Source organism: Apis mellifera, linkage group LG9 (genome assembly GCF_003254395.2).
Source record: "Apis mellifera strain DH4 linkage group LG9, Amel_HAv3.1, whole genome shotgun sequence".
NCBI lineage: Eukaryota > Metazoa > Arthropoda > Insecta > Hymenoptera > Apidae > Apis > Apis mellifera.
This window is the reverse complement of record NC_037646.1, coordinates 9814050-9838203: the sequence shown is the minus strand read 5'-3', so window position 1 is coordinate 9838203 and position 24154 is coordinate 9814050. Positions and strand designations below refer to the sequence as shown.

General features: G+C 39.9%; 1 protein-coding gene and 1 long non-coding RNA gene across 3 annotated transcripts in view; one reads left to right on the top strand and one right to left on the bottom strand.

Annotated features, from left to right (window-relative positions):
• Window positions 1-17338, bottom strand: part of LOC113218974 — a 66664-nt gene extending 49326 nt beyond the window's left edge. Inside the window, exon 1 of the long non-coding RNA XR_003305279.1 lies at window positions 11741-17338. This is a non-coding gene — a long non-coding RNA (uncharacterized LOC113218974). The remainder of the gene's footprint in view (window positions 1-11740) is intronic.
• The window catches only part of LOC725557 (cuticle protein 7), a 77554-nt gene that overhangs the window by 30110 nt on the left and 23290 nt on the right, over window positions 1-24154 (top strand). The window lies entirely within an intron of this gene.

Below are 24154 nucleotides of genomic sequence, written 5' to 3'. Positions count from 1 at the left end.
CGATTTTCACATGGACGATACCATGCACCAGCCTATTGTATCGATCAGCCTATAAAATCGCAGTAGCTTTTCTTTCGAGGGAACGATTACGAGGATCGAGTCTAGACAAGATGGGCGGATACGAATGGCTTGCTCTGGAACAACTTTATTGCATTACTCCGAGTTTATGATAGCTATCTAACCCTAATGTAAAGATTGTCTCTGCGCGTCGAATTGACGATCGATTCCGTGAATGACCACGCTAATAATCCTAATGATTCATCCATCCGATTCGAATTCGATCTGAACGATAATTTTTGCCAATTTGCTAAAAGAATAGAGCGAATATTCGGTGCGCTGAAAGTTTCACCGATGGAAATACAATTCCTGCGCGAGAAGCGAAGAATCTTTCGTTTACAAGGTGAGCAAACCATCTTGATTTTCGTGTTCTGCGAACAGGCTGTTCATTATCCGCGTTATTAAACCACTCGCGACGCGATAATAAACTCGATTTACATTTCTAACGATCGTCGAATCCGTTCGACTGGAACCTTCTTTGCAATCCAATTCCCTCGATCGATGGAGAGCTGATATAGCGTTTAACTCGCGCGTCACGTAATGGAGGCGATATCGATCTTCCTTAATCATCGGAAATTCGTTGCTCGAAACGCATTCGTTTTCGACTCGGGAATTTCGTAGCCGTTCGGTTGGTTAATTATAACTCGCACGCGAAACGGACGGATCGATGAACGAAACGTTTCACCGCCAATCGTATCCGAAATTGCGCGATTAATCGCGATTCAACAGAGGATGAAGCGCGGATGTGAACAACGGCCGCTCGGTTTGTACACGAAAATCCACGTGCGGATCAGTTTTCAGTGATTTTGAACTCGACAACAGGGGTTGGATGCGTGATCCCGAATGCGAGTAATTCGAGCAGGCGTGCAGCCAGAGGTGGTTTCGATGGTGGAGGAGGAGGAGGAGGAGGGCGAACGTAACTCCGCCAGGCTGGGGAGAGGGTTAATTTAACCCTGTGAGGATCGTGGGAAGGTGTGGGAAGTCAGGGGGTGAGACACCGGTGTCACGGATGTATGCTAATGGAGACCTCGGGAGATGTCTAACATCCACCATGCTGAATTGCTTATACGCAACTGACTGCGCTTCCGTGTGCGCGCGTGTGCGGCGACACGCGGCCGATCCGTAATGGAATTTAGTCGCGTCTCAAATCGCCAATTCCGAATTTATCGCGTCCATTTCCCAACGTTCCAACGTTCCGCTCGCGCCAGTTTCATCAACCGTCGGCCGATTTCGGTGGCCGAGGCGTTTCATCGCTTTCCGGAGATTGTTCGCCAAATTTCGAGAGTGGCGATAGAAGGATAAACTCTCGGGGATGGAAACGTTGAATAATAATAATAATAATAAGTGAAATTAAACAAGGTAAATTTTTTAAAACTTTTTCTTCGTTTACTTTTCACTCTTCTCGACTTGACTTTTTTAACTCCAACAATTTTAAGCTAACCGAGTCGAAATCTTTTTCTTCGTTTGATTTGTACAGTCTCGTTATTTTTGAAAAAAATTCTAACTTCTTCTTCATCTAATAAGGATAATAATCTCAAGATCTGTTCGGATTCAAATATTTTTCTGTCTATATATTCCTCGCTCCTTAATAAAATTCTAACTTCCATATTATCGCACTGTTATCTCTCTTTTCGAGGAAGTTTTAGTGGAAAATTATTTAAGAAACAAAACTCGTCGTCGACGGGGGAAAAAACGTGTTCTTTCAAAAAAAAAAAAAAATAAAAAAAAGAAAATAACTCAATAGGCGGAAGCCACGCGAATTTCAGGAGAATAGGTAGCTTGGGACGAGCATAATGGAGGAATCCTTTGAAAGAGGAATCTAAAAAGACCATCGTTAATAATGAAATTACGCCTCACGTAAAGGGAATATGCAAAAAGCGTAGGACACGGGGCAAGACACGAAATATTACAAAATAAAACTCGAGCAATGAATAAACTATCATAATGAAATTACCTTCTCTATCCCAAAGAATTTTAGTTTTGGCTAGCCGATCATGCGTGGAATGTACATCATGGAACGTACGAATCCAACTTTCGAATATTCTATCGTTATGTTCCTTTACTATTTAAACAATGCATGAATATATTTATGCAAATAAATCCGCTATTTCTTCGTCGAAATCAATCGATTCGTTTTCTTAATAAACTTTGCTCAAGAAGAATATATATATGTAAGAAAGAAATAAGAAAAGAGAAGAAGAGTATAACAAGCTTTATACCAAGCGAAATGGTTTAAAACTGCGTCTTTAGATTATTTTACTAAAATTGGATATAAATTTGATAAATTATCTTTATACATTTTATACATTTCAACGAAAACACTCACGAAACGAACTTTAAGTAAACGAGACAATGAAATGATACCGGACTTCATTCTAACAATTTCCACGTTAAATATTTGAGATAATGCGATTGAATTTTTAAGCAACTTCTAGAAACCGTGCTCTGTTTCGAAATCGTGAATCACCGTGCGATAAGACGACGTTATGAAAGGATAATGCGATTTTTAAAAATCGCTGATCCACGTAATCCAACGCTACGTGTCTAAAATATCGGCGGATCGAAAAAAGGATAGTTGAGAAAACTGGTGAAATTTTCGGCCGCTTTGAACGCCGCCTTGAAAGTCGCTCAATGTCCGAGCAAATTCGATTGTTCGACCAACCTTCGAAAATAAGAAAACCAGAAAAGAATTGTACGTTAACGGGCCGGTATTCGATTCGATTCGCAGTAAATGGAAAAGTATAAGTCAATCCTCGAGTGGAAAGAAAAAAAGAAAATCTACCTTATATATCCCGCTCGATGTTTATTAATTTTAAACTTCAAAGACTTTCCGCTATTGTCGCGTGTATCGCTTTTACTCGAACTCGAAATAGTTTGTGTAATTTAAAAAGAAAAAAAAAAAAATGTACATAAAACGCTTTCGTTTCCGTATTTACAATCTGCCTCATTAAAACTTTATATCAAATGATCTGGAAGTTTCTTCACAAACGTGTATACTCCTCTCGTTTTCTCGATTCGTCCCACGGAAGATCCATTGATACTTTTCGCCGATATTTCTCTCTCATTGTCGCGATACACTTGTCTCCTCCTCAAACAAATTCTCGCGAGTTCTCCTCCTCGACTGAAAAATTATACCGAGAGAAAGGTAAAGAGAAAGGGAGAAAGAGGGGGTGGGGAAAAAGGACGGCGATCGTATCGATTGAAATAGGATGAAGCTTTTAATAAGTATTTCCGCTATTTTTAAATGTTTCTCGAAATTACCATATCGCACGGAATTTGCATTGCATTTACATTTTATGCGGCCAGGAAAGGTATATCGAGATTATACAGTAACTTACGAAGTTATTACTGAATTTTGAAAACGCAAAAACGCAAAAGGAAACGCAACATTCGTTCGATCGTATTCACGGCTCGAAACCCTATATACTAATAGATATATCGGAATAATATTGAAATATTTTTCTACGCGCGAAAAATACACGTTTTCGTAATCAAATTATTGGCAATATATTATTAAAAACATATTTTTAAAGAAAGAAAAAAAAAAAAACTGTATCTGTCAAATAAAATTTCGCATCGTTTGTTATCTAATATTAACTTCAACTTGGAGTTTTTATTTGATATTTCGTGTATATATATATATTTTCCGGGTAAAATAAATTTTACCTTTATATTCATTAATTTTTTAACTCAACGGCTCTGCATACAAAGTATTATCATTAAACGTTCCCTCCCGTTTTATTTAAAACACAAAAGAGCAGTTTTTTTTTCTTTCTTTCTTTTTTTCTTCTTTTTTTTTTTTGTAATTTAACGCGAGGCGATATTAGCCATAGGTGAAAAGTCAACACCAACAATGGCACACCCCTCCCGTTTATCATTAATATCTTGATACAGGGAGGGAGGAAAAAATGCGGGGGAGGAAAAAACGGGGACAGGTCACAAAAGTGTCAATGTCCCGCGATCAGTGATTTTAATGGAATCGAGGTCGCTCTATTGAATTTGAAATTTGTGCATGTTCTCGGGCTGCTTTTGAATGGCTGCGTAGATATAGACACCAAAGGGCGATGATTGGAATTATGCGAAAAGGGGCTTTTCGTTCGGGCTAACGTAAAGAGAAGTAGCATAAATTGGAATAATACACGTGCAACCTACGTATCAGTTTTAAAAGAGAGGGGGAACTCGTTGCCCAAAATATTATTCCTCGATATTCATTAATCATCCGCAAAATAATCACAATGAATAATATCATTCGTATATAAATATCTCGCATGGATGGAAATCGATCTTAATTAGCGTTCTGGAAAATTGTTAATGTAAATAATTGTATAAAAGAATTATTCGGAAAGTAAAATAACGTTTGAATGGAATTAAATGAAATTGAAAATACCGAAACGTTTCGATATCGACGAGACTCGCCCTCCTAAGTGGCGTCGAAAAGTGATTATTTCGTTTCACGAGATATAATTCGCTGAAGTTTCAACGTTGTTCGAAAAGGAGGAGAAGTGACAATGTTACTCAAGATCAAGAGGATTCATGGAAAAATTAGAAGAAATATAGGACTAATAATCATTTCAACGTTGTTTGAAAAGGAGGAGAAGTGATAATATTAATCAAGATCAAGAGGATTAATGGAAAAATTGGAAGAAATATAGGACTAATAATAATAATAATCGTTAATAATAGAAGTAGAAATCGCTTGGTTAAGCGCGGAGATATGCGCGATAAAATTGAATTCGCATTTTTGTGTAATCCTTTGAAAGAACGTTTCATACGTGATATACTCGAGAGATTTCGAAATAAATTTAACGAAAGGGTAAGAAATTTGCTGGCGAATCAATTCAAGCAAGAACAGAGAGGGGGGGGTTGTGTGTAATTTCGCGAAAATTCTCGAGACGAGATCGTATTCTACGGGACGTGACGTCATTTCGAATGCAACCCCGAAAAAGAAAACCGAGCACAGTGGTTTTCGGCTAACTTTCACGCGAGGGAACAACATAGGATTTCACAAGTGGAATCCTACTTTGCTCACCTTTGCCTTTTACGCGAGAACGAAGGTCAATCTGATGAGCTCTCGTGCAGCCAAAAAAAAGAAAAAAAAAATATGAGCCGCTCGCGAATATATTTCACGCTCTTACGCTCGTAAAATAACCCCTTTACCGCTCCAAAGACGAACCACAATCGCGAAACACGGTACATACGACGTTTTTGAAACGTGACCCGACGTTCAAAGCGAGTTCCAGACAAAAACAAAGTTTAACTAACGATTCCAAGTGGTTTGAGGATCAAACGAAGAAAGAGAGAAAGAGAAAGGGGAAGGAGAGAGGGAGTAAGACTTTCTTGTTTTTCTCATTTAGAAGGGGGATTATTCCGGTCCAGACTTCTCAAAGAATCGACTTTCCTCCTTTCTGTTACATTTTCTGAAATTACAAGCTATCTAAGCTACATCCACCTTCTTTCAAAGAAGGAAGAATCCCGAAGAATAGACTCCAGATAGATACTAAAAATAACCACTTTAAGGCTCCACCAATTCAACGCTATTTCTCTTCCAAGATAATTTCACGTCCGTTCGTTGGATTAACCGAATACCGAACCGTTGATTAAAAAGATAATTAAGGTGGAAAATTAAAAGAAGTATACACGTATTGAAAGATGATCTTCCAAGCTCGTTTCGTTTCTCGATCGATGGGTCTGGTGGACGCATACGTGGAAGCATCGCAATCGCGAGATTAGAGAGGAGAGAGGAGGGGAGGCAAAGGGACAGGAGCGAAGGTTCGCCGAAAGGGACACAGAGACGAGAGCGGTCGGACGGACGGAATGGTCGGCCTCGAGAGCCGATGGAGGAGCCAGATGGGTATACCAACTTTATGATGTTTTTTGATGCGACAGCACGAGGCCAGTACGAGGTGGAACGGAAATGAACTCGAGAGTGCAGCTTCCTATCTGCTTTTCAACCTCGCAATGGAATGGACACAGAAGCACTTTCGTACTCTGTAAAGCTCGGAAATACGCGCATACCATTTTCACAGGAACCGACTACATTATGAATCGACCGCCTTCATCTCGTTTCCCTGATCATCATCCAGTGGCCGCGCACCCATATACTTTTGCACCTTCAAACATCCGACTATCTATCTATCCGCCGTCTGCCACGTCTCTCCTCCCTTTTGCTTCTTAGCCAATTATTTCGAGGAAGTCTCTGCCTTTGAGCCAAACCATATTTTCATAAATATCCCGATGGGATAATTGCTTCCAGGTCCCAAGTGAGATGATGCGTTTCTCTCGCGTGTTGTTTCGAATAAAAAAAAAAAAAGAAAAAAAAGAACGTATATTTAACGCGGTTTTAAAAATTTCGAACGAGCCCTTCCCTGTTCGAAGGAAATTTGTTTTCCAATTTGTTTACGTTGTACGGTAAGTCGGTATCGTAGCAGGTCTTCTCTCTCGAGGGGATGAAGTTATCGTTACGTAACACGACACGATGCGAATTATTTACCAATATTGACTCGTAGTAAATATTTCGCGATATGCGAATTTATTTGTATAAAAAAATATACGAATTTAATAACGCGATATTAAATTGTAAGAATTTCCCTCGCAAAAATTGACATTTTTTTTTTCTCGCGAAACGAGATGTTATCATTTATTCAAAATGAAAAATATTTTTCCCCTTGTTTTGAATTTTGAACAACGAAATATTTTATTATTTTGAAACAAAATGAGGGAAGGAAGGGAAGGGGAAGGGGGAGGGGGAAGAGAAAAATTGATTAATTAAATGATTAATTTCCTCGAAAAATACACGTGTAGCTGCGTGCGTCCGATACCGTATATATTCTTTCACAGGCGAGGTTCGTGATTATAAAATATTCCCACCTAATTTATATTCCGTGGAAAAAATTTAAAATTTCCCCAACCCGGCGGAATATCAACAATCCTAGCTGACAACTTCGCAGGAAATAAAAAAGTCGATGAGAAAGAGCGAGCCACCTTTCGACGCAAAGAATTTTTCCATCGGTGATGGCAGATTGCAAATTATGCAGTCGCGAAATATTAATAGGAAATGCCAACACAACGTGGGAATGTATCAAAATTTCATGCGTTCGTGAGAAAAAAAAAGAAAAAAAAAAGAAAGAAGTATGTTCTCCCGGAATTTTTCAACGATGAGAAATTACAAGTTTCCAAGATTTCTCCGAGTATTTTTCCGGCACGGGGTTGAATTATTTTATAAAGCGAGGATACTTTTTCCCTTACCTTTGACGAAATGATAAAAATCGGGTAAGTTTTAAAACCTGTGGAAAAAGTTCTGAAAGGAGCCCTATACGAGCTCATTAAATTACATTTACGTATTCATGCCGGGTGGGGAGGGGGAGGGGGGATCGCGCAACGTTTTAAGGGAAGGAAAATTTTTCGAAAACACTCTTCGAGGCAAAAACTTTTCCATCCATTTGTGTTAAAAATTTTAAATAGAATTTGTTCGCTTGTTTCCCTTTTTTTTTTTTTTTTCGAATCTCGATCGACATTTTCGTCGATGACGTTTTTCTATAAAAATATGCGTTTATCGCGTTTTAATCATCGTCTTTTGCTCAATTATTCGCGCGACTCTTTTCTGCCCGCTCGTGAAAGAACGCACGCAGAATAATTCGGAATAGACGAATTAAAAATTCAGACACGGTCGGCCTTTTCCCAGTTTCTGAGCACCGACTCGACCGAACTCTTTGAGTGCTCGCATCTAGCAAATCCGAAAATCCGATTTAGCGTGGCAGGTAGTCCAGAACAAGGGCGACCGAAAATGCAATTTTGCGAGCTTTTATCTAATATTACGACCGCGTACCCGTGCCTAGCGTATTTCCAGAAAATATGGAAAGAGGAGTTTCCATATCCTCTCTGTATAACTTCACGCCGCCAAATATAACTAACAGTGTCTAACGGACACAATAAAATATGCTTATCGTAAGGAAACGTTGGACACGTGTGTTCAAATCGTGGACAATAATATAACTGATATATAACGAATGAATGAAATATTAATTTGCGAGCAAGTGGCACGACGAAGTAATTTAATTTACAAATCACATCAGGTGAATAGGAAGTCGAAGTTTCGAGTAATTTGTAAACTCCTATTTCGTACTCGGGATCGGGCCAAGGGCGAGGGTGAAAGATGCGAGATTCGGGGGAGATTTCGCGAGGCGAGGAATTTTTCGATTCGTTTTTTTTTTTTCACGACATCTTAACAAAACTGCGTTCTTGACAAAAGTAGAAGCGAGGATGTAATATCGGAAAGTGGCGTTAGATACAAGAGGGTGCAAGGGTGAAAGAACGTGAATGAGATCGCGTGCCTCGCGACGGAGGGGAGGGGGGCAATCTACATGAAAAATTTTCAATTTCATCGCATCGGATGAATTGGGAGCAAGGTGGAAGAAACCGATATCCAGAAATCAAGGATTGATTTTTTTTTTTTTTTTTTTTTTGATAATTCAAGTAAGATATCTATGAAAATTTTCTGTACTGATTTTCTCGTTCACCCAATCGATACGACGTGAATGCGTTAGTTGATAATTGATCGATACGCGCGTAGATTAAAGTATTGTTTTATACGTTTTCTACGAAATAACGATTTAACGAAAATAATGGATGGAATTCACGAGTCGTTCAATCATCGTGTAGATATCGATATAGGTAGAAAGATAGAGTAAATGGATGCATCGTTTATTAAATTCCTGAGAGATAGTCGTTCCGATAGTCCTCCGGTAATATAAAATAGAGGGAAGAGGAGGGAAAGGGAACAAAAATCTTTGAATATTTTCGTAGAATCTCGATAATGCGAGAAATATAATAATTTTAATATAATGGAATAATAATAAATGGATTTAATTTAATTCATATTATAAATACATCTTGATATCGATGATATCGATGTAAGTATATCGAGTATATCGATAAATAGCAACGACATGTCAACAACCAATTATTATTATTTCAATGATACTTTATCGAGAATAATAATATCAACATTCATCTATCATCTTTCCTGTGTCGTGTTATTAAACAGACGACGATCTCTGCTATATTTCTACAATTAAGATTTTCTTCATTCGTCTCGTCTCGTTTCTCCAACAGGTTGTATTTTTAACTATTCCTCGTTAAATTACAAACACCATGCAACAGAAAGAAAGTTTATGGGTCATGGTACTTCCGACGTTGCACGATGGTACATTGCCTTTTTCGAACGAGAAGAGCAGGCAAGAAAGAAAGAAAGAAAGAAAGAAAGATACCCAGCCCCCATCTAGTTGCTAGTTTCTCATTCAAGAGGGCGCAACAAAATTAAGTTGAAGCTATTTACGAATGAAGTTTATCTCTCACCCTACTCCAAACCGGCTCTTTGTACCACTTGTTTATCCGCGTGCTTCTGACGGCTGGCGTTTTCTTTCCGTCTCCCTTTTCATTGTCCATGCAAACGCTATCAACCGTCTTTGAATCGTAGCCCCGTTTTCGCGATCAGACACCGCGCGACTTTCTTTCAACCGTCATTGAAATTTAATGCTCTGCGACGAGAAGAGAAGAAGCAAAGGACGATAATGATCTCGTGGATCGAAAATGTGTAGAGTGGAGCTCGCCTCGATATGTCTCTTGATATGTCGTGATATAAATTCATACAATTCATATAATTTTAAGACTAATTTTCACGCGTCGTATCGTAATTTTTTCGTACTCTTTCTGAAAGTTTGAGAATTTTTTTAAACTTCTGTCTTTTTACGATTGTCTTGTTTTCGTAATAAGATTAAGTTTGATATTTTCTTTCTTTCCGACAATTTCCTTTGAAATTCAAAATAATAGGATTATTTCCAGGAAAATAATAGTTTTTTATACGTTAGCCACGAAGCTGTATCGATTGTGAAATAAATAAACCGTTGGATGCAATATTTTTATAAAAAGTGTTTGGACACGATGTAAAAATTTCCATTGAAAAAAACCTCGTTCTGACAATTGTTAAACGTTGATTAAATATTGCGAATGCATATTTTTTAATATCGTTTACCATGCTGGGACAAAATGTCCAAGACAAATTCTTTGATTTCACGGTTCACAATCGAAGTAACTTCCGTTTGAAAATTCTCACAGCGATATTTGGCCAAATGCAAAATAAATATCGTAAATGTCAGATGCAAAATATACGGTGGAGCGAATTATTCACTCGCGGAATTAATTTAAAATTCTTATTGACAAACGATAAAAATCTCTTGCGTTAAAAAAATTTGTATTGTAGAATGTTGGAAAAAAAAAGAAAAAAGAGAGAAAGAAAGAAAGAGAAAAAAAATTACAATTCCCTTTACAAATTTCACATTTTTCGACCGAACGAACACGAATCATTAGCTTCCGTTACATTTTATTGGCTTCGACGTGTTTAAATATAAATATAGTTCAAGTATCATTTATCGTATCGTAAAGCCGGATCCAAATGGAAACAATACCCCGAAATTCCGTGCATTGCGTAATTCGCGCGATAAATTTTATAAAATATCCCGATTCTTTCTTCCTTTTTTTTTTTTTTTCATTTATTTTTTCATTTTTAGCGATAATCATCGATAGAAAACTCGTCACTGTTTTCAAACCAAGCAAAATGGAATAACGAGTAGCACGGGGCTTGGTGCAAGGTGATTGCGCAAACGCATTAATCAATAAAGCTATCCGTCTATCGATAGATACATTCCGACTTTTTTCATTTGCGTGTTCTTCACGGTTTCGTAATCGAATCGTCCCCGATGGATCTTGTAACGACCCATGGCTCGTAAAAAAAAGAAAAAAAAAGAAAGAATTGGCACCAACAGAGTGGATAGGGTGGATGATATCGCGAAAACGGAGCAATATTTGTTTGAACAAACTATATGACTCGTCTAATAAATAGACGTATATACGGTATATACAGTCTCCTTCAAACGGTCGGTGGATATAAAGCCGGGCAATAACTTGGCCAAACCTGGCTATTAATTACCTTAACGACCATGCTTATACGCTTATCCAATTCTCCTTCCTCTTGGCCCTTACCCGAGCCTCTCTCTGCATTAACCAATGTACGCTCGATACGATTTCCCTTCTGTCCATGCTTCTTCAACATCATATTTATACACGTAATTGTCAATGAAAAATCAGGTTGATAGATAAAACGAATAGAAATGATTATTCGTATGAAAAAATGTGGAATATTATAAAATAAAATTTTACTACTCGAGGCTTCGTTTTCGAAAAGATTCAATTCGAATAATGGAATGTTGTGTATTAATGTACACGTATTCATTTCTCAAAATGGATTCGCTGAAAAATGAGACGATAAACAAAGAGAAATTCTATTCTCTTTTTAAAATTATTTTCTGTATATAGGTATAATCTTTTATCGATTATTCATTCCGAATTACATCTATTTTGACTATATTCGATACACGAATTTATCTTCTTGCGCATCGTGTGTATCTCGAAACGATCGATTTTATTTCCGTAGGTAATTCTTTAACCCCGTAGTGCGCGCGTTGCGATGTTGATTTCGCAAACAAAGCTCTCGAGGCTTTTAATGAACATTGCTTAAGGGATCGCGATAAATAACTCGAGTATTTAGAAGATTTATGCACTCTCCTGTGCATTCGAGCATCTGCATCGCCCTACGTACGTAATCTTTGTCCGTTACGTCTGGAATTACCTGTATTCCACGAGGGTGGAGAGTAGACACGTCCCCGTGTCGTTTTCGAAAGTGTTGCCATCCAATCCAATACGTTACCTCGCGCCCTTTGTCTTAGCCTTGGCGTAACAAGCGAATAGTTGGGTCCGCGTCAAGTGAAATAGGAAACCGACTTCGACAGGCCAGACCAATATCACTCGGAGAGAATGGCCGATCCTTTCTCGCGTCCTCGTTAATTTCATCGAAACAGGAACGCGCGCATTTTTCCTCTCTCAAGCTTTTCTCTTCTGAAACATGGAAAAAGAGAGATGAGAAAGAAAGGGGAGAAAAAAGTTAACGGAGAAAACGTTAACAATCGAGGTTAACGGTGGAAGGCATGCTACACACACACACACGTATATTCAACTTGCAGTGGTAAACAGAAGGGGAACTGTCGGGGATGCGCGTTTATGTGCACGTGAAACCGAAGGAAAAGTCAGTCGGATAGAACGTGATCGGTAGATGAGCCTTCGGCTATGTGGAACGAGCACCAAATACCACAATACGAGATATTTGAATTTCAGGGAACAACCGCTTTTATCAACAGCCCCTGGCTTCCTGATCTTACCTCCTTATGGATAAACTCCCCCTCTCCCCAACGATTGATGGAAGAAGTGCTTGATCGAAATGTATTTTTAGTATCGAATGTATTCCCATGTATCGGCGATAAACATTCATCCATCAATGATACGGAAATTTTTGAAAAAATTTTTGAAGATCAACGAAAGATCCTCCTGGAAATGTTTCTCGCGTGTTTATTAAATCGCAGAAAGAGGGTCGTAGAAAAAGATATGAATTGGAAATTCATTATTTTCTATCAAATTTGATACCTGATCTTCAACGAGACCGTTTCACTTCGACGATAAGCGCAGCTGTCGATCGACGAAATTCCTTTTTATAGAATCGATCAATTGGAAAGCTATGGAGTCGCCAAAACATTCTCGTTGCAAGTAGTTTCATCACTTGCTTCGTTTACCGAGGAGGACAGTTTTCAAAGTTGGCAAAGTTGCAAGTTTCAAGGTTGGTTGAACCAACGTTCTCCTAATCCTAATTGCAACCGGACTTCCATTCCCGTTCATCCACCCCATCGATGCGTATCGTTTGCCTCTGCATCAGGGACATCATAACGCGTTATTCAGAGGCGAATATGAAACTTCACCGTCATCAACTTTATCTCCCAGCGCGATTCTCTAACGGGGCTTAATCCGTTTGAACCCGTTTGCATCGAACTTCTTGTTCTCGACCACGATCTGTCACGGCTGCAGATAATCTTCACCCTTGGTCTCGTAGTTCCTACTACGATTAAAGAGGTTTCATAGCTATTTCATAGATATTCGGTGGTAATTGAACGATTGAATGAATCTCCTGCCCTCTCTCTTCTTCCTTCCCATCGCGAATCATGTTTTCCATTTATGAAACGCAAACAGGAGTCATCGTTACGAAATTCTTTCTCTCTCGAGAGAGAAGACCTCGTTCATCGCGACGAAAGAGAATTTTTTACAACGGGCAAAACAGTCGTCCAATTTACGGCGATTTTATCTTTCTCCTTTTTTTATTTCGAAGCACGCACGCACTCGTTTCGACCAGTTTCGCGGGAAGGTAGGGAGGGTAATAAGATTTTTCGAGAAGATCGAACGAGGATGATCCGATTTGGAAAGACAGGGGGGAAGAAAAGTTTTTCATCTTCACGAAGAAACAGAATGTTTTTTTTCTCGTCTCCCCTTTTTCGAGGAGCGACAACTGTACACACAATCTTTGTTAACAGACGGGCGGCGCATTAATCGGAACCCCGGGGAGGGGAGGGACAAAGGGGAGAGGCAAATAGATTGCGATAGCGAGGCACGAGGCCGCCAATAGGAGCCGTCGAGTGCTGTGTCAGCAAAGCGCGAGGACGGTGAACAGCGCGGTGCAACGACGATTCCTAGGTGACCCTATCGATGCGGTTTAGGCGTGGAGCGCGCGGGTGAAGCGATATCGATTGACACTTGCTTCTTTTTCGCTCCATCCCTGTCCCTGTCCCTCCATCTCGCCTCCATTTCGTCGCGACGACAGCTGCCAACTCTTCGAATATCGATGCCAGGACACATTTCGGTATACGCTCGAAGGCGAGCCGAGGAGGATACGTCACCACCCATCTCGCATCTTCCCTTCTTCTCGTTATTCCATTTTGATATTGTTACGACAGAGTGGAGAGGAGAGAAAGAGAGAGGGAGAGAGAAAGCAAAGAGGAGACGAGTGGCTCGTTTCTTAGATGACAGGAGGAGCGGAGTCTCTGAAGTTAACTGAAATAAAAGGTTCTCGCGCTTGTATGTGTATGATTCTCCGACTTTCAGTGGAAAAAGTTTCAGGGAGAAGACGTTTATTTTCCTCCGTGGAAAGATAAACAACATTGTTACCGTGCCGGCGAACCAGATTCCTTGGTTGCAATCTCGTTAAGTGGCGGCCCGCTATTAAGACGTAATGATCTCTAAATGGATTTTTCGAAAAGTGGAACAGAGTTGGAATATTGACGACGTTTCGGTGATTGATGCGCGGGAAATGGAACAAAAAAAAAAAAAAAAATAAAAAAAGAAAAAACAAAAAAAAGAGTCGCCTGTTGTTTTTCTTTTCTCTTTTATCCCCGCGCGTTTATGAAACTGGATATACGATTCGTTTCAAGTTTGAATAATCGATGAAACTATCGGGAAGGCCGTCCATCGGCAGTTTTAAAACTATGCCAACCACGATGTAATTATTACGGTAGTTGTTGTTGTACGCCGAATTACGAGGGGTCGTGATTACGGCTCCCCGATATATCCGAAATTTTTTCGCCAATTAATATTCGAGAGAGCTGCGAATGTATTAAGGAGCGTGTATTTAGAAATTTATTTTAGAGACGATCGTTCGAGGAAGAATAAAATTCCAAGCCAATTTTATCGAATGAACGTTAATTGCGCGAATCATCTCGAAGCATCGACGAAACGAAAGAAATATAGATTGGCAGGAAAATTGATGGAAGTATGCCGTTTATCGGCAAAATGGATAAAGCTTAGGCCGCAACGAAAAGGGGATCACGATCGTCTTAGAAAAGCTTAAAAACGTACGTACACTCTTTCCATTTCCCCACAGCACGGCGGCTTGCCGATCCATGATAATGTTATCCCATCCGAGAATACGTACTCTCCTCATCTATCTCACTTCATCCGTCTATCAACAATCTTGGCCCGCTGCTTGTTCTCTCGCGTGCCTACCAAATGAATTCTACGCTCCACGCGAGGTGAAATTCACGGTGGCGAGATTACCGCCCTTTCTAACGCTATTCCTTTTTCATTTATAGCTTCCGAGATGCTAACCTCTCCCTTCCGTTCCAACGTTTTATCAATTATCCCTATTTGTACAATTCTTAAAGTAGTGATGTAAAAAGGATAAAGTTGCCATCTTTTTCATAAGATTACGTAAGATCGTGTAACAAGCTCGAAAGCTTACATGGATGGATGGACAATTGGAAAGAAAAAAAAATTGGATGTCGCGAGGATAATGCAAGGACATTTCTTTTGTACGCGTACGTGTGAAATTGAAAACGGCGAAAACATAAATATACAGGTTATTCGGTATTATGTGGGGCACCTTTTATAAGTGACAAAAGAAGCGAGAATAAATTCATACGTTGTCGAGGAAGCTCGATAACGGTCGATAGAGAGGGAGAGATATCGGGAATATCGAGTGCAATGAATTTCCTGTCGCGGAAGAGGAATCGCGTTGGACGTGTGTAGTACACAACAGCGTGCGATGTTTCGAGTTTGGTTTAATAAGAACGACGAGGCGACAACGACTCTCCTCCTCAGACGGCGAAATACCGTTCGTTTTAAAAAGGGAATGGAATTTGTTTAAACGATGGAAATAAACCGCGTCGCTACGTTTTACGTTTTATATCTGGAATTTACAACGGTGCAGAGGCTCGAATCGTAATTCAAAAAATAGATAAAAATTGTGTCAAATGAAACGAAACGAAGAAGAAATAACGTTGGATATATTTTGAATATCGTTCCATGAACGTTTCTTATTTCGAACCGCCGTTATTTTCTACATATGTATGCACATGTATGTATGTATATATATATACGTACGTACATGTCTCGCGTGCAAAACCTTTTTATTTTAAGCCCGACAAAGAACTCGCAGTCAATGAGATGCAAATCGAAATAAAGCAGGAGAAAATCTAGCGATGTAATTGGAAATGCGGTGTATAACGGCGTTATGAATATATGAATACCCAATACGGTTGACAGAATATTAATTAGAACAATATTTGGTGTCCTTTATTTGTATATGATTAATGACTTGGACGAAGGTTTCCGCCTGTATCAATATACAGATATTTAAAATACTTTCATCGGCTGTGAATTCGGATGAATTAATATCGTATCGGCAAATTAAATATGTTTATTTTATTAACAAAATATTGAAATTGATTTGTCACTGTCGTGCATCATTGCATCGTAAAAGGGTATCTCTATATCATATTTTATATCACTAAAGTTATAATTGATAGATATTCTCTCTTTTTCTCTCTCTCTCTCTCTATACGATTCGACAAGTACCTTTATCGAGATTAAAATATTTGAGAAACGTGCCGGGTGAGAAGAATCATATCGCTATAAAACTGCTCGATGTATTTTTCATCCTTTCTATCGATTTCCACCTTCGTTCCTCCATCTTTCCGCGAGATAAAACAATGTTCCATCCATAGTGTATATATGTATATATATATATATATATATATATATAAATATATATGTAGTCTGCATCGTACCAGCTTTATCTTTGATCAAACAGGATTCTTCGAGTTGACTTTACACTCGAGATGCGTTTAAACATCGCCGCCGGAAAATTTAATTAACTCTCGTATCATCAAGATTCACTCGTGGACGATCGCTTTGAATATCCATACAGTCGTGCTTGTTATATCGAGGAACAGACAGTTGGAAGTGGGAAACGTCTTTCGTGCGATATTCAAACATTGTAATTTATCGTATCCACAGTATTATTATCATCCATGCTAAATTATTCGTAAAAGGAAAATCAACAAGGATTTTCTTCTTGCCTTGTTAAATCGATCCACGCTTTTTACACGTATTTGTACGTGTTAAATACAAAAGGAATAAATAATCTGCTTTGAGAAATTTACAATTACTTTGATTCTAAAATAATCAAATCCCCAGATGATAACCGAGTTATTGAATATTACCAAATTACTTTATTTCTCAAAATCTGGTAAAATCTAACTGATCATCGGTATAATTAAAGCCGCTTCTTCTCTCGTTAATAACGCGGCGAAGGAAGAGAAGAAAACTTTTCAAATCCATCTTAGGTGAAACCTAAGCAAAGTGGAAAATCTTAGTTCGTCAATTTTCCGAGATATCCAGTTTCTTCGTTTCGGTAGATTTACCGAAGATGATCGATTTTTAAAAAGGCAGCGAGGCTCCATTAAACGATAAACCAGTTTCTGAAATATCGACGATGATGGAATCGAGCGTAAATGGTGGAATCGAAAAAGATGCAATGATCGAGCTTGGCTTTTTGTCCAGATTTCCTAGGAATTCGGGAATTAATAAGCAATTAACGAGATGTTCCCTGGAAATTTCTACCCCATTTAGTTCGATATTTTTCACGGTAGATTTTGCCTGTCAGACAGTGAACGATAATGACCGGCGAGAAACAATGCTGCTACAACCCGTATTCCATTGTTCCGGTTTTCGCGACGTTGGCTTTTAACCCGAGAACAATTTCCCGCTTTGAAAGACGTTCTCCTTTAACGTAACGCACTTCCAATTTGACGAACGTCGTTAACCCATGCTATGACGCTAATAACGTTTCCTTCCCTCTTCTTCTTTCGTAAATTATCACGTTGACCGTATTCATCTCGACACAGAGCGACACGCGGGAAGATTACGAATCTCTCTCGATTAATATTAACAATTATCTCGTTTTCGATCGTGTCAAATTTTTTTATTTTATCCGTGTCGGTGCGTTTATCAAACACCTTCTTTCCTCGACGAGAATTACGTTTCATCATTCCACGACTCGGAGAACGAAAGAATCCAGCAACAGCTCGAGAGACACCAAGTGGCGGCATCTTGGCATCTGAAAATATACGAGCGGAACACTCAGGTGACAGGCGAGCGAGTCAACAGGCTTCGTCACAATTTTTCCCCGCTTCTCCCCTCGTCCCACTCGACGAAACATCTGAAATATCCGCCGACCTCATTATCCGCGCGTGCGGTTAATTAATTTTCCACTTTGGTCGTCCGCGGGGCTCAACACGTAAACCCGAAATATATATGTATATATCGCCGCCCGTTGCAATAATAATTATCGTAACCGTATTTAGGCGCGTGGCACACGTGAAACGTCGCATGGGAAATCTGAAACAGGCCCTCCCCCCCAGGTTCAAACCACCCTCCCCTATTATAAATTTATTTACAGGCAGATACGAATTTCCAGCGATTCGAGTCAATTAAATCTAAAGTTGCGTGTCTAAACCGCGTTTCGCGTTTCATGGAATAAATAAAGGAGGGGAAAGAGAAACCGAAGGGACGGATCGAAAACGCCTTCTGCTACCAACAGATAATAACTTCGGTGTACCTCTCCCCTCCCCTCCCTCCGACTGTCACACAGCATTCGACCATCTTTCGCGAAAGTTTCGCGGAACTTTGTCCCTGGATCCTTCTCCACGACCAAACCCGGTATGTATATATATATATATATATATATATACGCGGAAGTTGGGCGAGGGCATGAATCCCCCAGTGAAAGAACGAATTGGGGAACGTCTTGGAGAGACCTACTTTAGCCTCCTTTGTTGCCGGCAGTCATCCAGGATTTTCTTACTTGTCCGGCTTTTCATTAGTAGCCTTACGCTTCGAAAAGCCAACCGCGTTATCTGAAACGAACGGCATCCCTACCGCGAGTCTAATTTATCGGCCGTCGTTCCTTTTTTTCATCCCTTCCAACAAGATTCGCGTTAGCATTGTTCCTAAACTAAAAAGTAACGATAATTAATTGCAAAAGTTCCCCCTTTTAGCGACCGACTATTATTATGGAATAAATTATTTCTTAATTATTTCTTCTACCCCTATACCCCTCGCTTCCTCGTGTTTTTCGATTCAATTCAAATCACCCTCGCGAAAAACTAATTATATACTTTTTTTTTTCCAAATGCATCTCGAAGAAAATGTTCCAGTCTCTCTCGTTCATTATTATCGATGTTTATTCATCACTTGTGAGATTTACATTCGGAGAGAAAGAAATTATTTTACAAATAGAAATTACATCGGAATAAATTTTGACGACTCGTCGATTTATCAGGGATCGGGCAACAATAGTTCCTTAAAATCCAGCGAAGTGCTAAATCGCGTCCCGGGGAATAGATCTCCCGTAAAGTGGAACCTTCTATTCGTGGTCGACCATCGAACGATGTAACAAGGACGTGAACCAACGCCGGAGGAGTGAAAGATTTATCTTTCTACTCCAAGTTTAACGATTAAAGTAAACTTGTTTTATCCGTCTCCACCTGGCACATTTTTCTTTCGCGGACCTAGTTTGTTCCCTCTTTGTCCGCGTTCAGCTTAGATCTGTCCTCCCAACGTCGACGCCAATCTCCTTCAACGCCAGTGAGGAATGATCAGCCGTCTCTTCGTTCCAGGGGACGCCAACAGAATTACTACGAGCCGTATATATATACGTGTTCTCGGCTACCGAGATTCAATGGAGCTAGGATAAACGCCAAAAGCAGCATTTTCCAGATTACACAATCTCGATCTTTCCTATTCTCTTATACGCGTACCCTTCGTCTATATATTAATCCAAGACCAAGTCTATCACTCCCCGACTTGGATTACGGGGATAGAATCGTCCTTAATGCGTTTCCTTCGTGACGCGAAAAAAAGAAGTTTCTCCCCTCCTCTCACCCCCATCTGCCGTTACGTAACCGAAGATAAACACGAACGCTTTCGCAGGATGCGACGTTCGAGCAATTTAACGAGATACGAGGACGAAAGGAAGGAATTCTCCTCCCTCCTCGTATTTACTCTTCCTTCTAAACTCTGTAACTCTCTGCGCATTTTCACCGGCTTTACGCATCGCGATCTCAGAAAGAATCGGGGAGAGTATTCGTGGAAAATGGAAGAAGGGAAGAGTGGAAGTCGCGGATCGTCTTCGTGTTCGACAGTCCCTTCTGGGGAATGACTTTATTCGATGGAACTTTTTGCAAGAGTTGGCGGTCGGCCAATTTTCACGCTACGAGAAATTAACGCCAGATTTACGAGGTGTTACTCGAGCAGGATTTACGTATTTGTTGGCCAACTCTTTCGATCGACGAGATTATTTCCACCCGCCATTTCGTTCCACCCCAGAAATTTGGAGAGGTATCCATCTTGGATGGAAAATAACAATCGATTGGACGGTAAGAGGAACGAATCCAGTGAATTTCAATCGATAGACAAACGTTGTTAAAGGATAAAATCTTCTCTCGTAATTTAGACTGAAGAGAGAAAGAGAGAGGGGATAATTAAGGGAATAAGAATGACGCGTGTATTTAAAATTTAACGAGAGAAGTCGAACGAGAACGTTTCGCTTCGCTCCAAGTAGGAGAAGTTTTAATAATTGAACGATATTTGCAACGGTGCAAACGGTTTGCTCGATAGTAGCGGAATTTTAAGAATTTTAAGCCGAGTCCACGGTAAATCCTCGTTAAGCGACATCTCTACGTGGATTTATCGTACGAGTTTACCATTGTCAGTTCATTTATCTTCCATTTACCCACGATATTGCCAGCCTCGAGGGCGATCGAGGCGATAATTTCTCTTACTTACTTACTTAATCGCGTTAAACGGAATTAAATATATTGCCCCTTCGAGCTATATGTTAATATCCCGATATATTATCCGTTATTTAAGAGAAATTAATATCGATGAGGTATATTTATAAACGGAAATAATCTTTCTCCGTTTAATCCCGGGAAAACTCGGGCAAGAATCGATCGCTGAACGTACCATCTCCGTTCGTGTTTTGATTTTAGTAATCGTGGAGAAAGAGCTCAACGATTACAAAGTTAAAATACTCGTTGTATCGTTGTGAAGGGAAATAATGAGAATAATTTTTTAAGTAAAACATGGAAAAACGTGCTTTTCAGGCTATGTAAAATCCTATTCAACGTTTTATTTTTCGTTTTAATGGTATTCGCGTTACGTTTGATTTTGATATCGGATAAAGGATTCGAATTGTCTTTTATGATTGAGATCCAACAGCTAATCGAAATCTATATTCCATGATCTAATTATCACAACAATCTACGATTCTATCCTACAAAATCTACGTTCTATATATTCTGCATTATGTATAAATCTAATATTCAAAATGCAACGGAAATCGCGTTACGCTTTGACGCTTCGTTCCACGACGAATCATTCCCCCTGCGTCAGCGCGTCTAGATACGCCGTTACTCATAGATTCCGTAATCTACTTACGAACATCGCATCGTTTACCGAATCAGAGCCGGATCCAATGATTTAGCATTCCCTCCCTCGTCGAGAACCCGGAGAGAGACACAACCCCCTGGAAAGAAGAACGTTGACCCTTAGTAGTCCGTTTCAAGAGCCCGCTCTCGAAGAGGAATGGCATCCATTTGTCTCCGTTACTTTTTGCACGTTGCTGATTCCTCTCCCGTTTATCCGCGGATCCTGTTTTTCCCCCGGTATACACCGGATCTCCGTTCATTTATTCGAAGACGAAGTCGATGATTGCGCTCCATTCGAAGCGTAAATACCTTATATATATATACGTATCGAGTTGCGAATCAAATTTCATCGCAATTCTATCAAATTTCGCACAGAGATTCTATTTGAAGTGAAAAAATAAATAAGAAGGGGAGGAGGAAGCGTCACGCCCGAGAAAACTCGCGCCCCGCCAATTTTTCCGTCGATCGAGCCTCGATGAAAGGAAGGCTTTCATTTTGCCTCTCGTTATCCGCGCAGAAACGAGAGAAAGAGAGAAAGATAGACAGACAGAGGGGGTGGGAGAGAGAGAGTAATGGCGAGAGCCGGCCGACAAACCGGACGGTGGTGGTGGGTACGAGTCGAACGTGAAATTCAGGTCGTTCTCGACGAGCTGGAACCCCGAATCGAAATGCCTGATATTCCCTTCGCCCTTCGAGGCGGTTCCGTATCCGGTAAATCTCCGTGAGCGTAGAATCGGGCGTAATGAATTCCTGAATAGGCGGAATATATACGCGGAAGTAAGCCGATTCACCGGCGCGCACACACATACTCTATCTCTGTCGGATATTAGATCCCCCTTTTCCTCCTCCAGTACCTGGCCTGTTGACAGTCTGAATAAACAGCGTCTCGACGATCAACAACGTCGCACCGAAACTGATTCATGGTGAACCCTAACAAATACAAGGACAATAAATAATCGGCGGGGGGGTTCGGGAGTCGCGCCCGATTCGCGCTCCGCTCCATCACGTTCCAATATTCCCCATGGTTTATGGATCCCTGATGATAGACGATTAATTTCTGCTACGACGCTTTTACGAACAACAACAACAACAGCCTTCGAAGTGCCAATCGAATTGGAACGGTTTCTGTCTAGGATGATATCGTTGCGCGATCATATATCGATACGTTCGTGCGTGGCTCGATTCCGCTTCGTAAATGAGGCCTCGCGAAAACCTATCACGCGTAACAACTCGTTCGATAAACTTGGGATACGCGTCGTGGATACGCCAACTATTATCATATCAGGTTTAATAAGTGAGCGCCGTCATAATATGAGCGCGCGTGTCGTAATTGAATGTCGGCATGATTAAATTCCCAAAGGAGACAGGAACACAGAATGCCGCCTCGTTGGGACAATTGGTATTCGGACGCTGTTCGAATTGAATTTGAAATCGATGTACTATATATATATATAGTCCAAGAAAATATTTAATCTCTCTTTTGTTTTTTTTTAATCTACGAATTAAATTTCGAAGTAAAATCTTGCAAGGAAACGAGTTAAATTTATCTCCGTTGGAAAAAACGCGTTGAAAAAACACACGGGACGATTCCTTGGAGGCGTGTAAGAGCGGAGACAGGGAAAGAGAGACAGGAGACGATTCTCGAAACGGTTGTAGAGATTCTCAGCAGGCGGTGTATGCATGTTTCTGAACCCCGGTAAATTACATGAAAACGTTGCAACGAGTATAATAGAGTGTTGCGCGTAACGCGGATACATCTCGACATATGCGGCCGAGTAGTAGTAATAATCGTTAAATGAAATTGTCACCAGATTTTCCCCGCGTTGAAATCGTTTGAATTAACAGTCGACTTCTTGCTCCCTTTCTTCCTTTTATTCTTTCTTTCATCTTCCTTTCCATCTCTTTCTTCTCTCTTCCTTGCACGGATATCGAGATATAAAATTTATCGTTTCGTAAAATTTAATCGATCTTTTTCGTCTCGTTTTTTCTTCGTTTTCTCATCGCAGAAAATTCGTTGAAAAAAGGTTATGAACGAGGCGCGTGCACTTTGCGTGAATCATGTAACATCGTTCACGGGCATGGAGCGTGTTAAAGCTAGATGATCCCCTGTGTACGACTAATTAATAATTGTTATTCTATAATTACTTCATGCCTTGCACGGTTCCGGGCTCAATTGACATAATATGTTTCGCGTGCACGCGTTGCCGCCCATTTATACTCATTAAACATGGTGGATAGCATTTACTAATGCTTCGTTTAGCCGGATAAATCGGCTAATGCGTTGCTTGCGAGCAATTAAGGGATTCCAGGGACGCATTGCCGTTGTTCGAGGCCATCGCGAGAATCATCGTTCGATTCTTTCATTATAACAAGATCTTCGATCCAGGTTTCGATCCGACGACGCTCGTTTTCGTACTAACGAAAATTGTATCAAGATGAAACCGATGATTAAGATTGCAATTAAGTATAATAAAACGAAAATCAATTTTAACGTGGAAGCGTCGTAAACAGGAAGGAAATTTGCATACAAGCGGCGTACGATTAACCTCGCGATAGAATCTATAATCTACTACTTTTATATATTCGCGGTTGTTTGAACGTTAAAGACGCCTACATACGCAAAATTCTCGATGGTGTCGTAAAGATCCTCTCGAGACGATAAGTCCTTCGACCTTTGACAAAGAAGAGGGAAGAATGAACCGTTATGAATAGCCTTGAGATACGAGAGATTGAAAAATTAAAGTACGTAACATTATTATTATTATTATTAAAGTTTTTAAGATATTCTTTTTTTTTCCTAGAAAAAATAATTCAAAATTATTAACTATACCCTCTTCGTATCCTTTATAGTGGTTTTATTAAGTATAATAATACCGGAATATCTTAGATTATAAAATTAT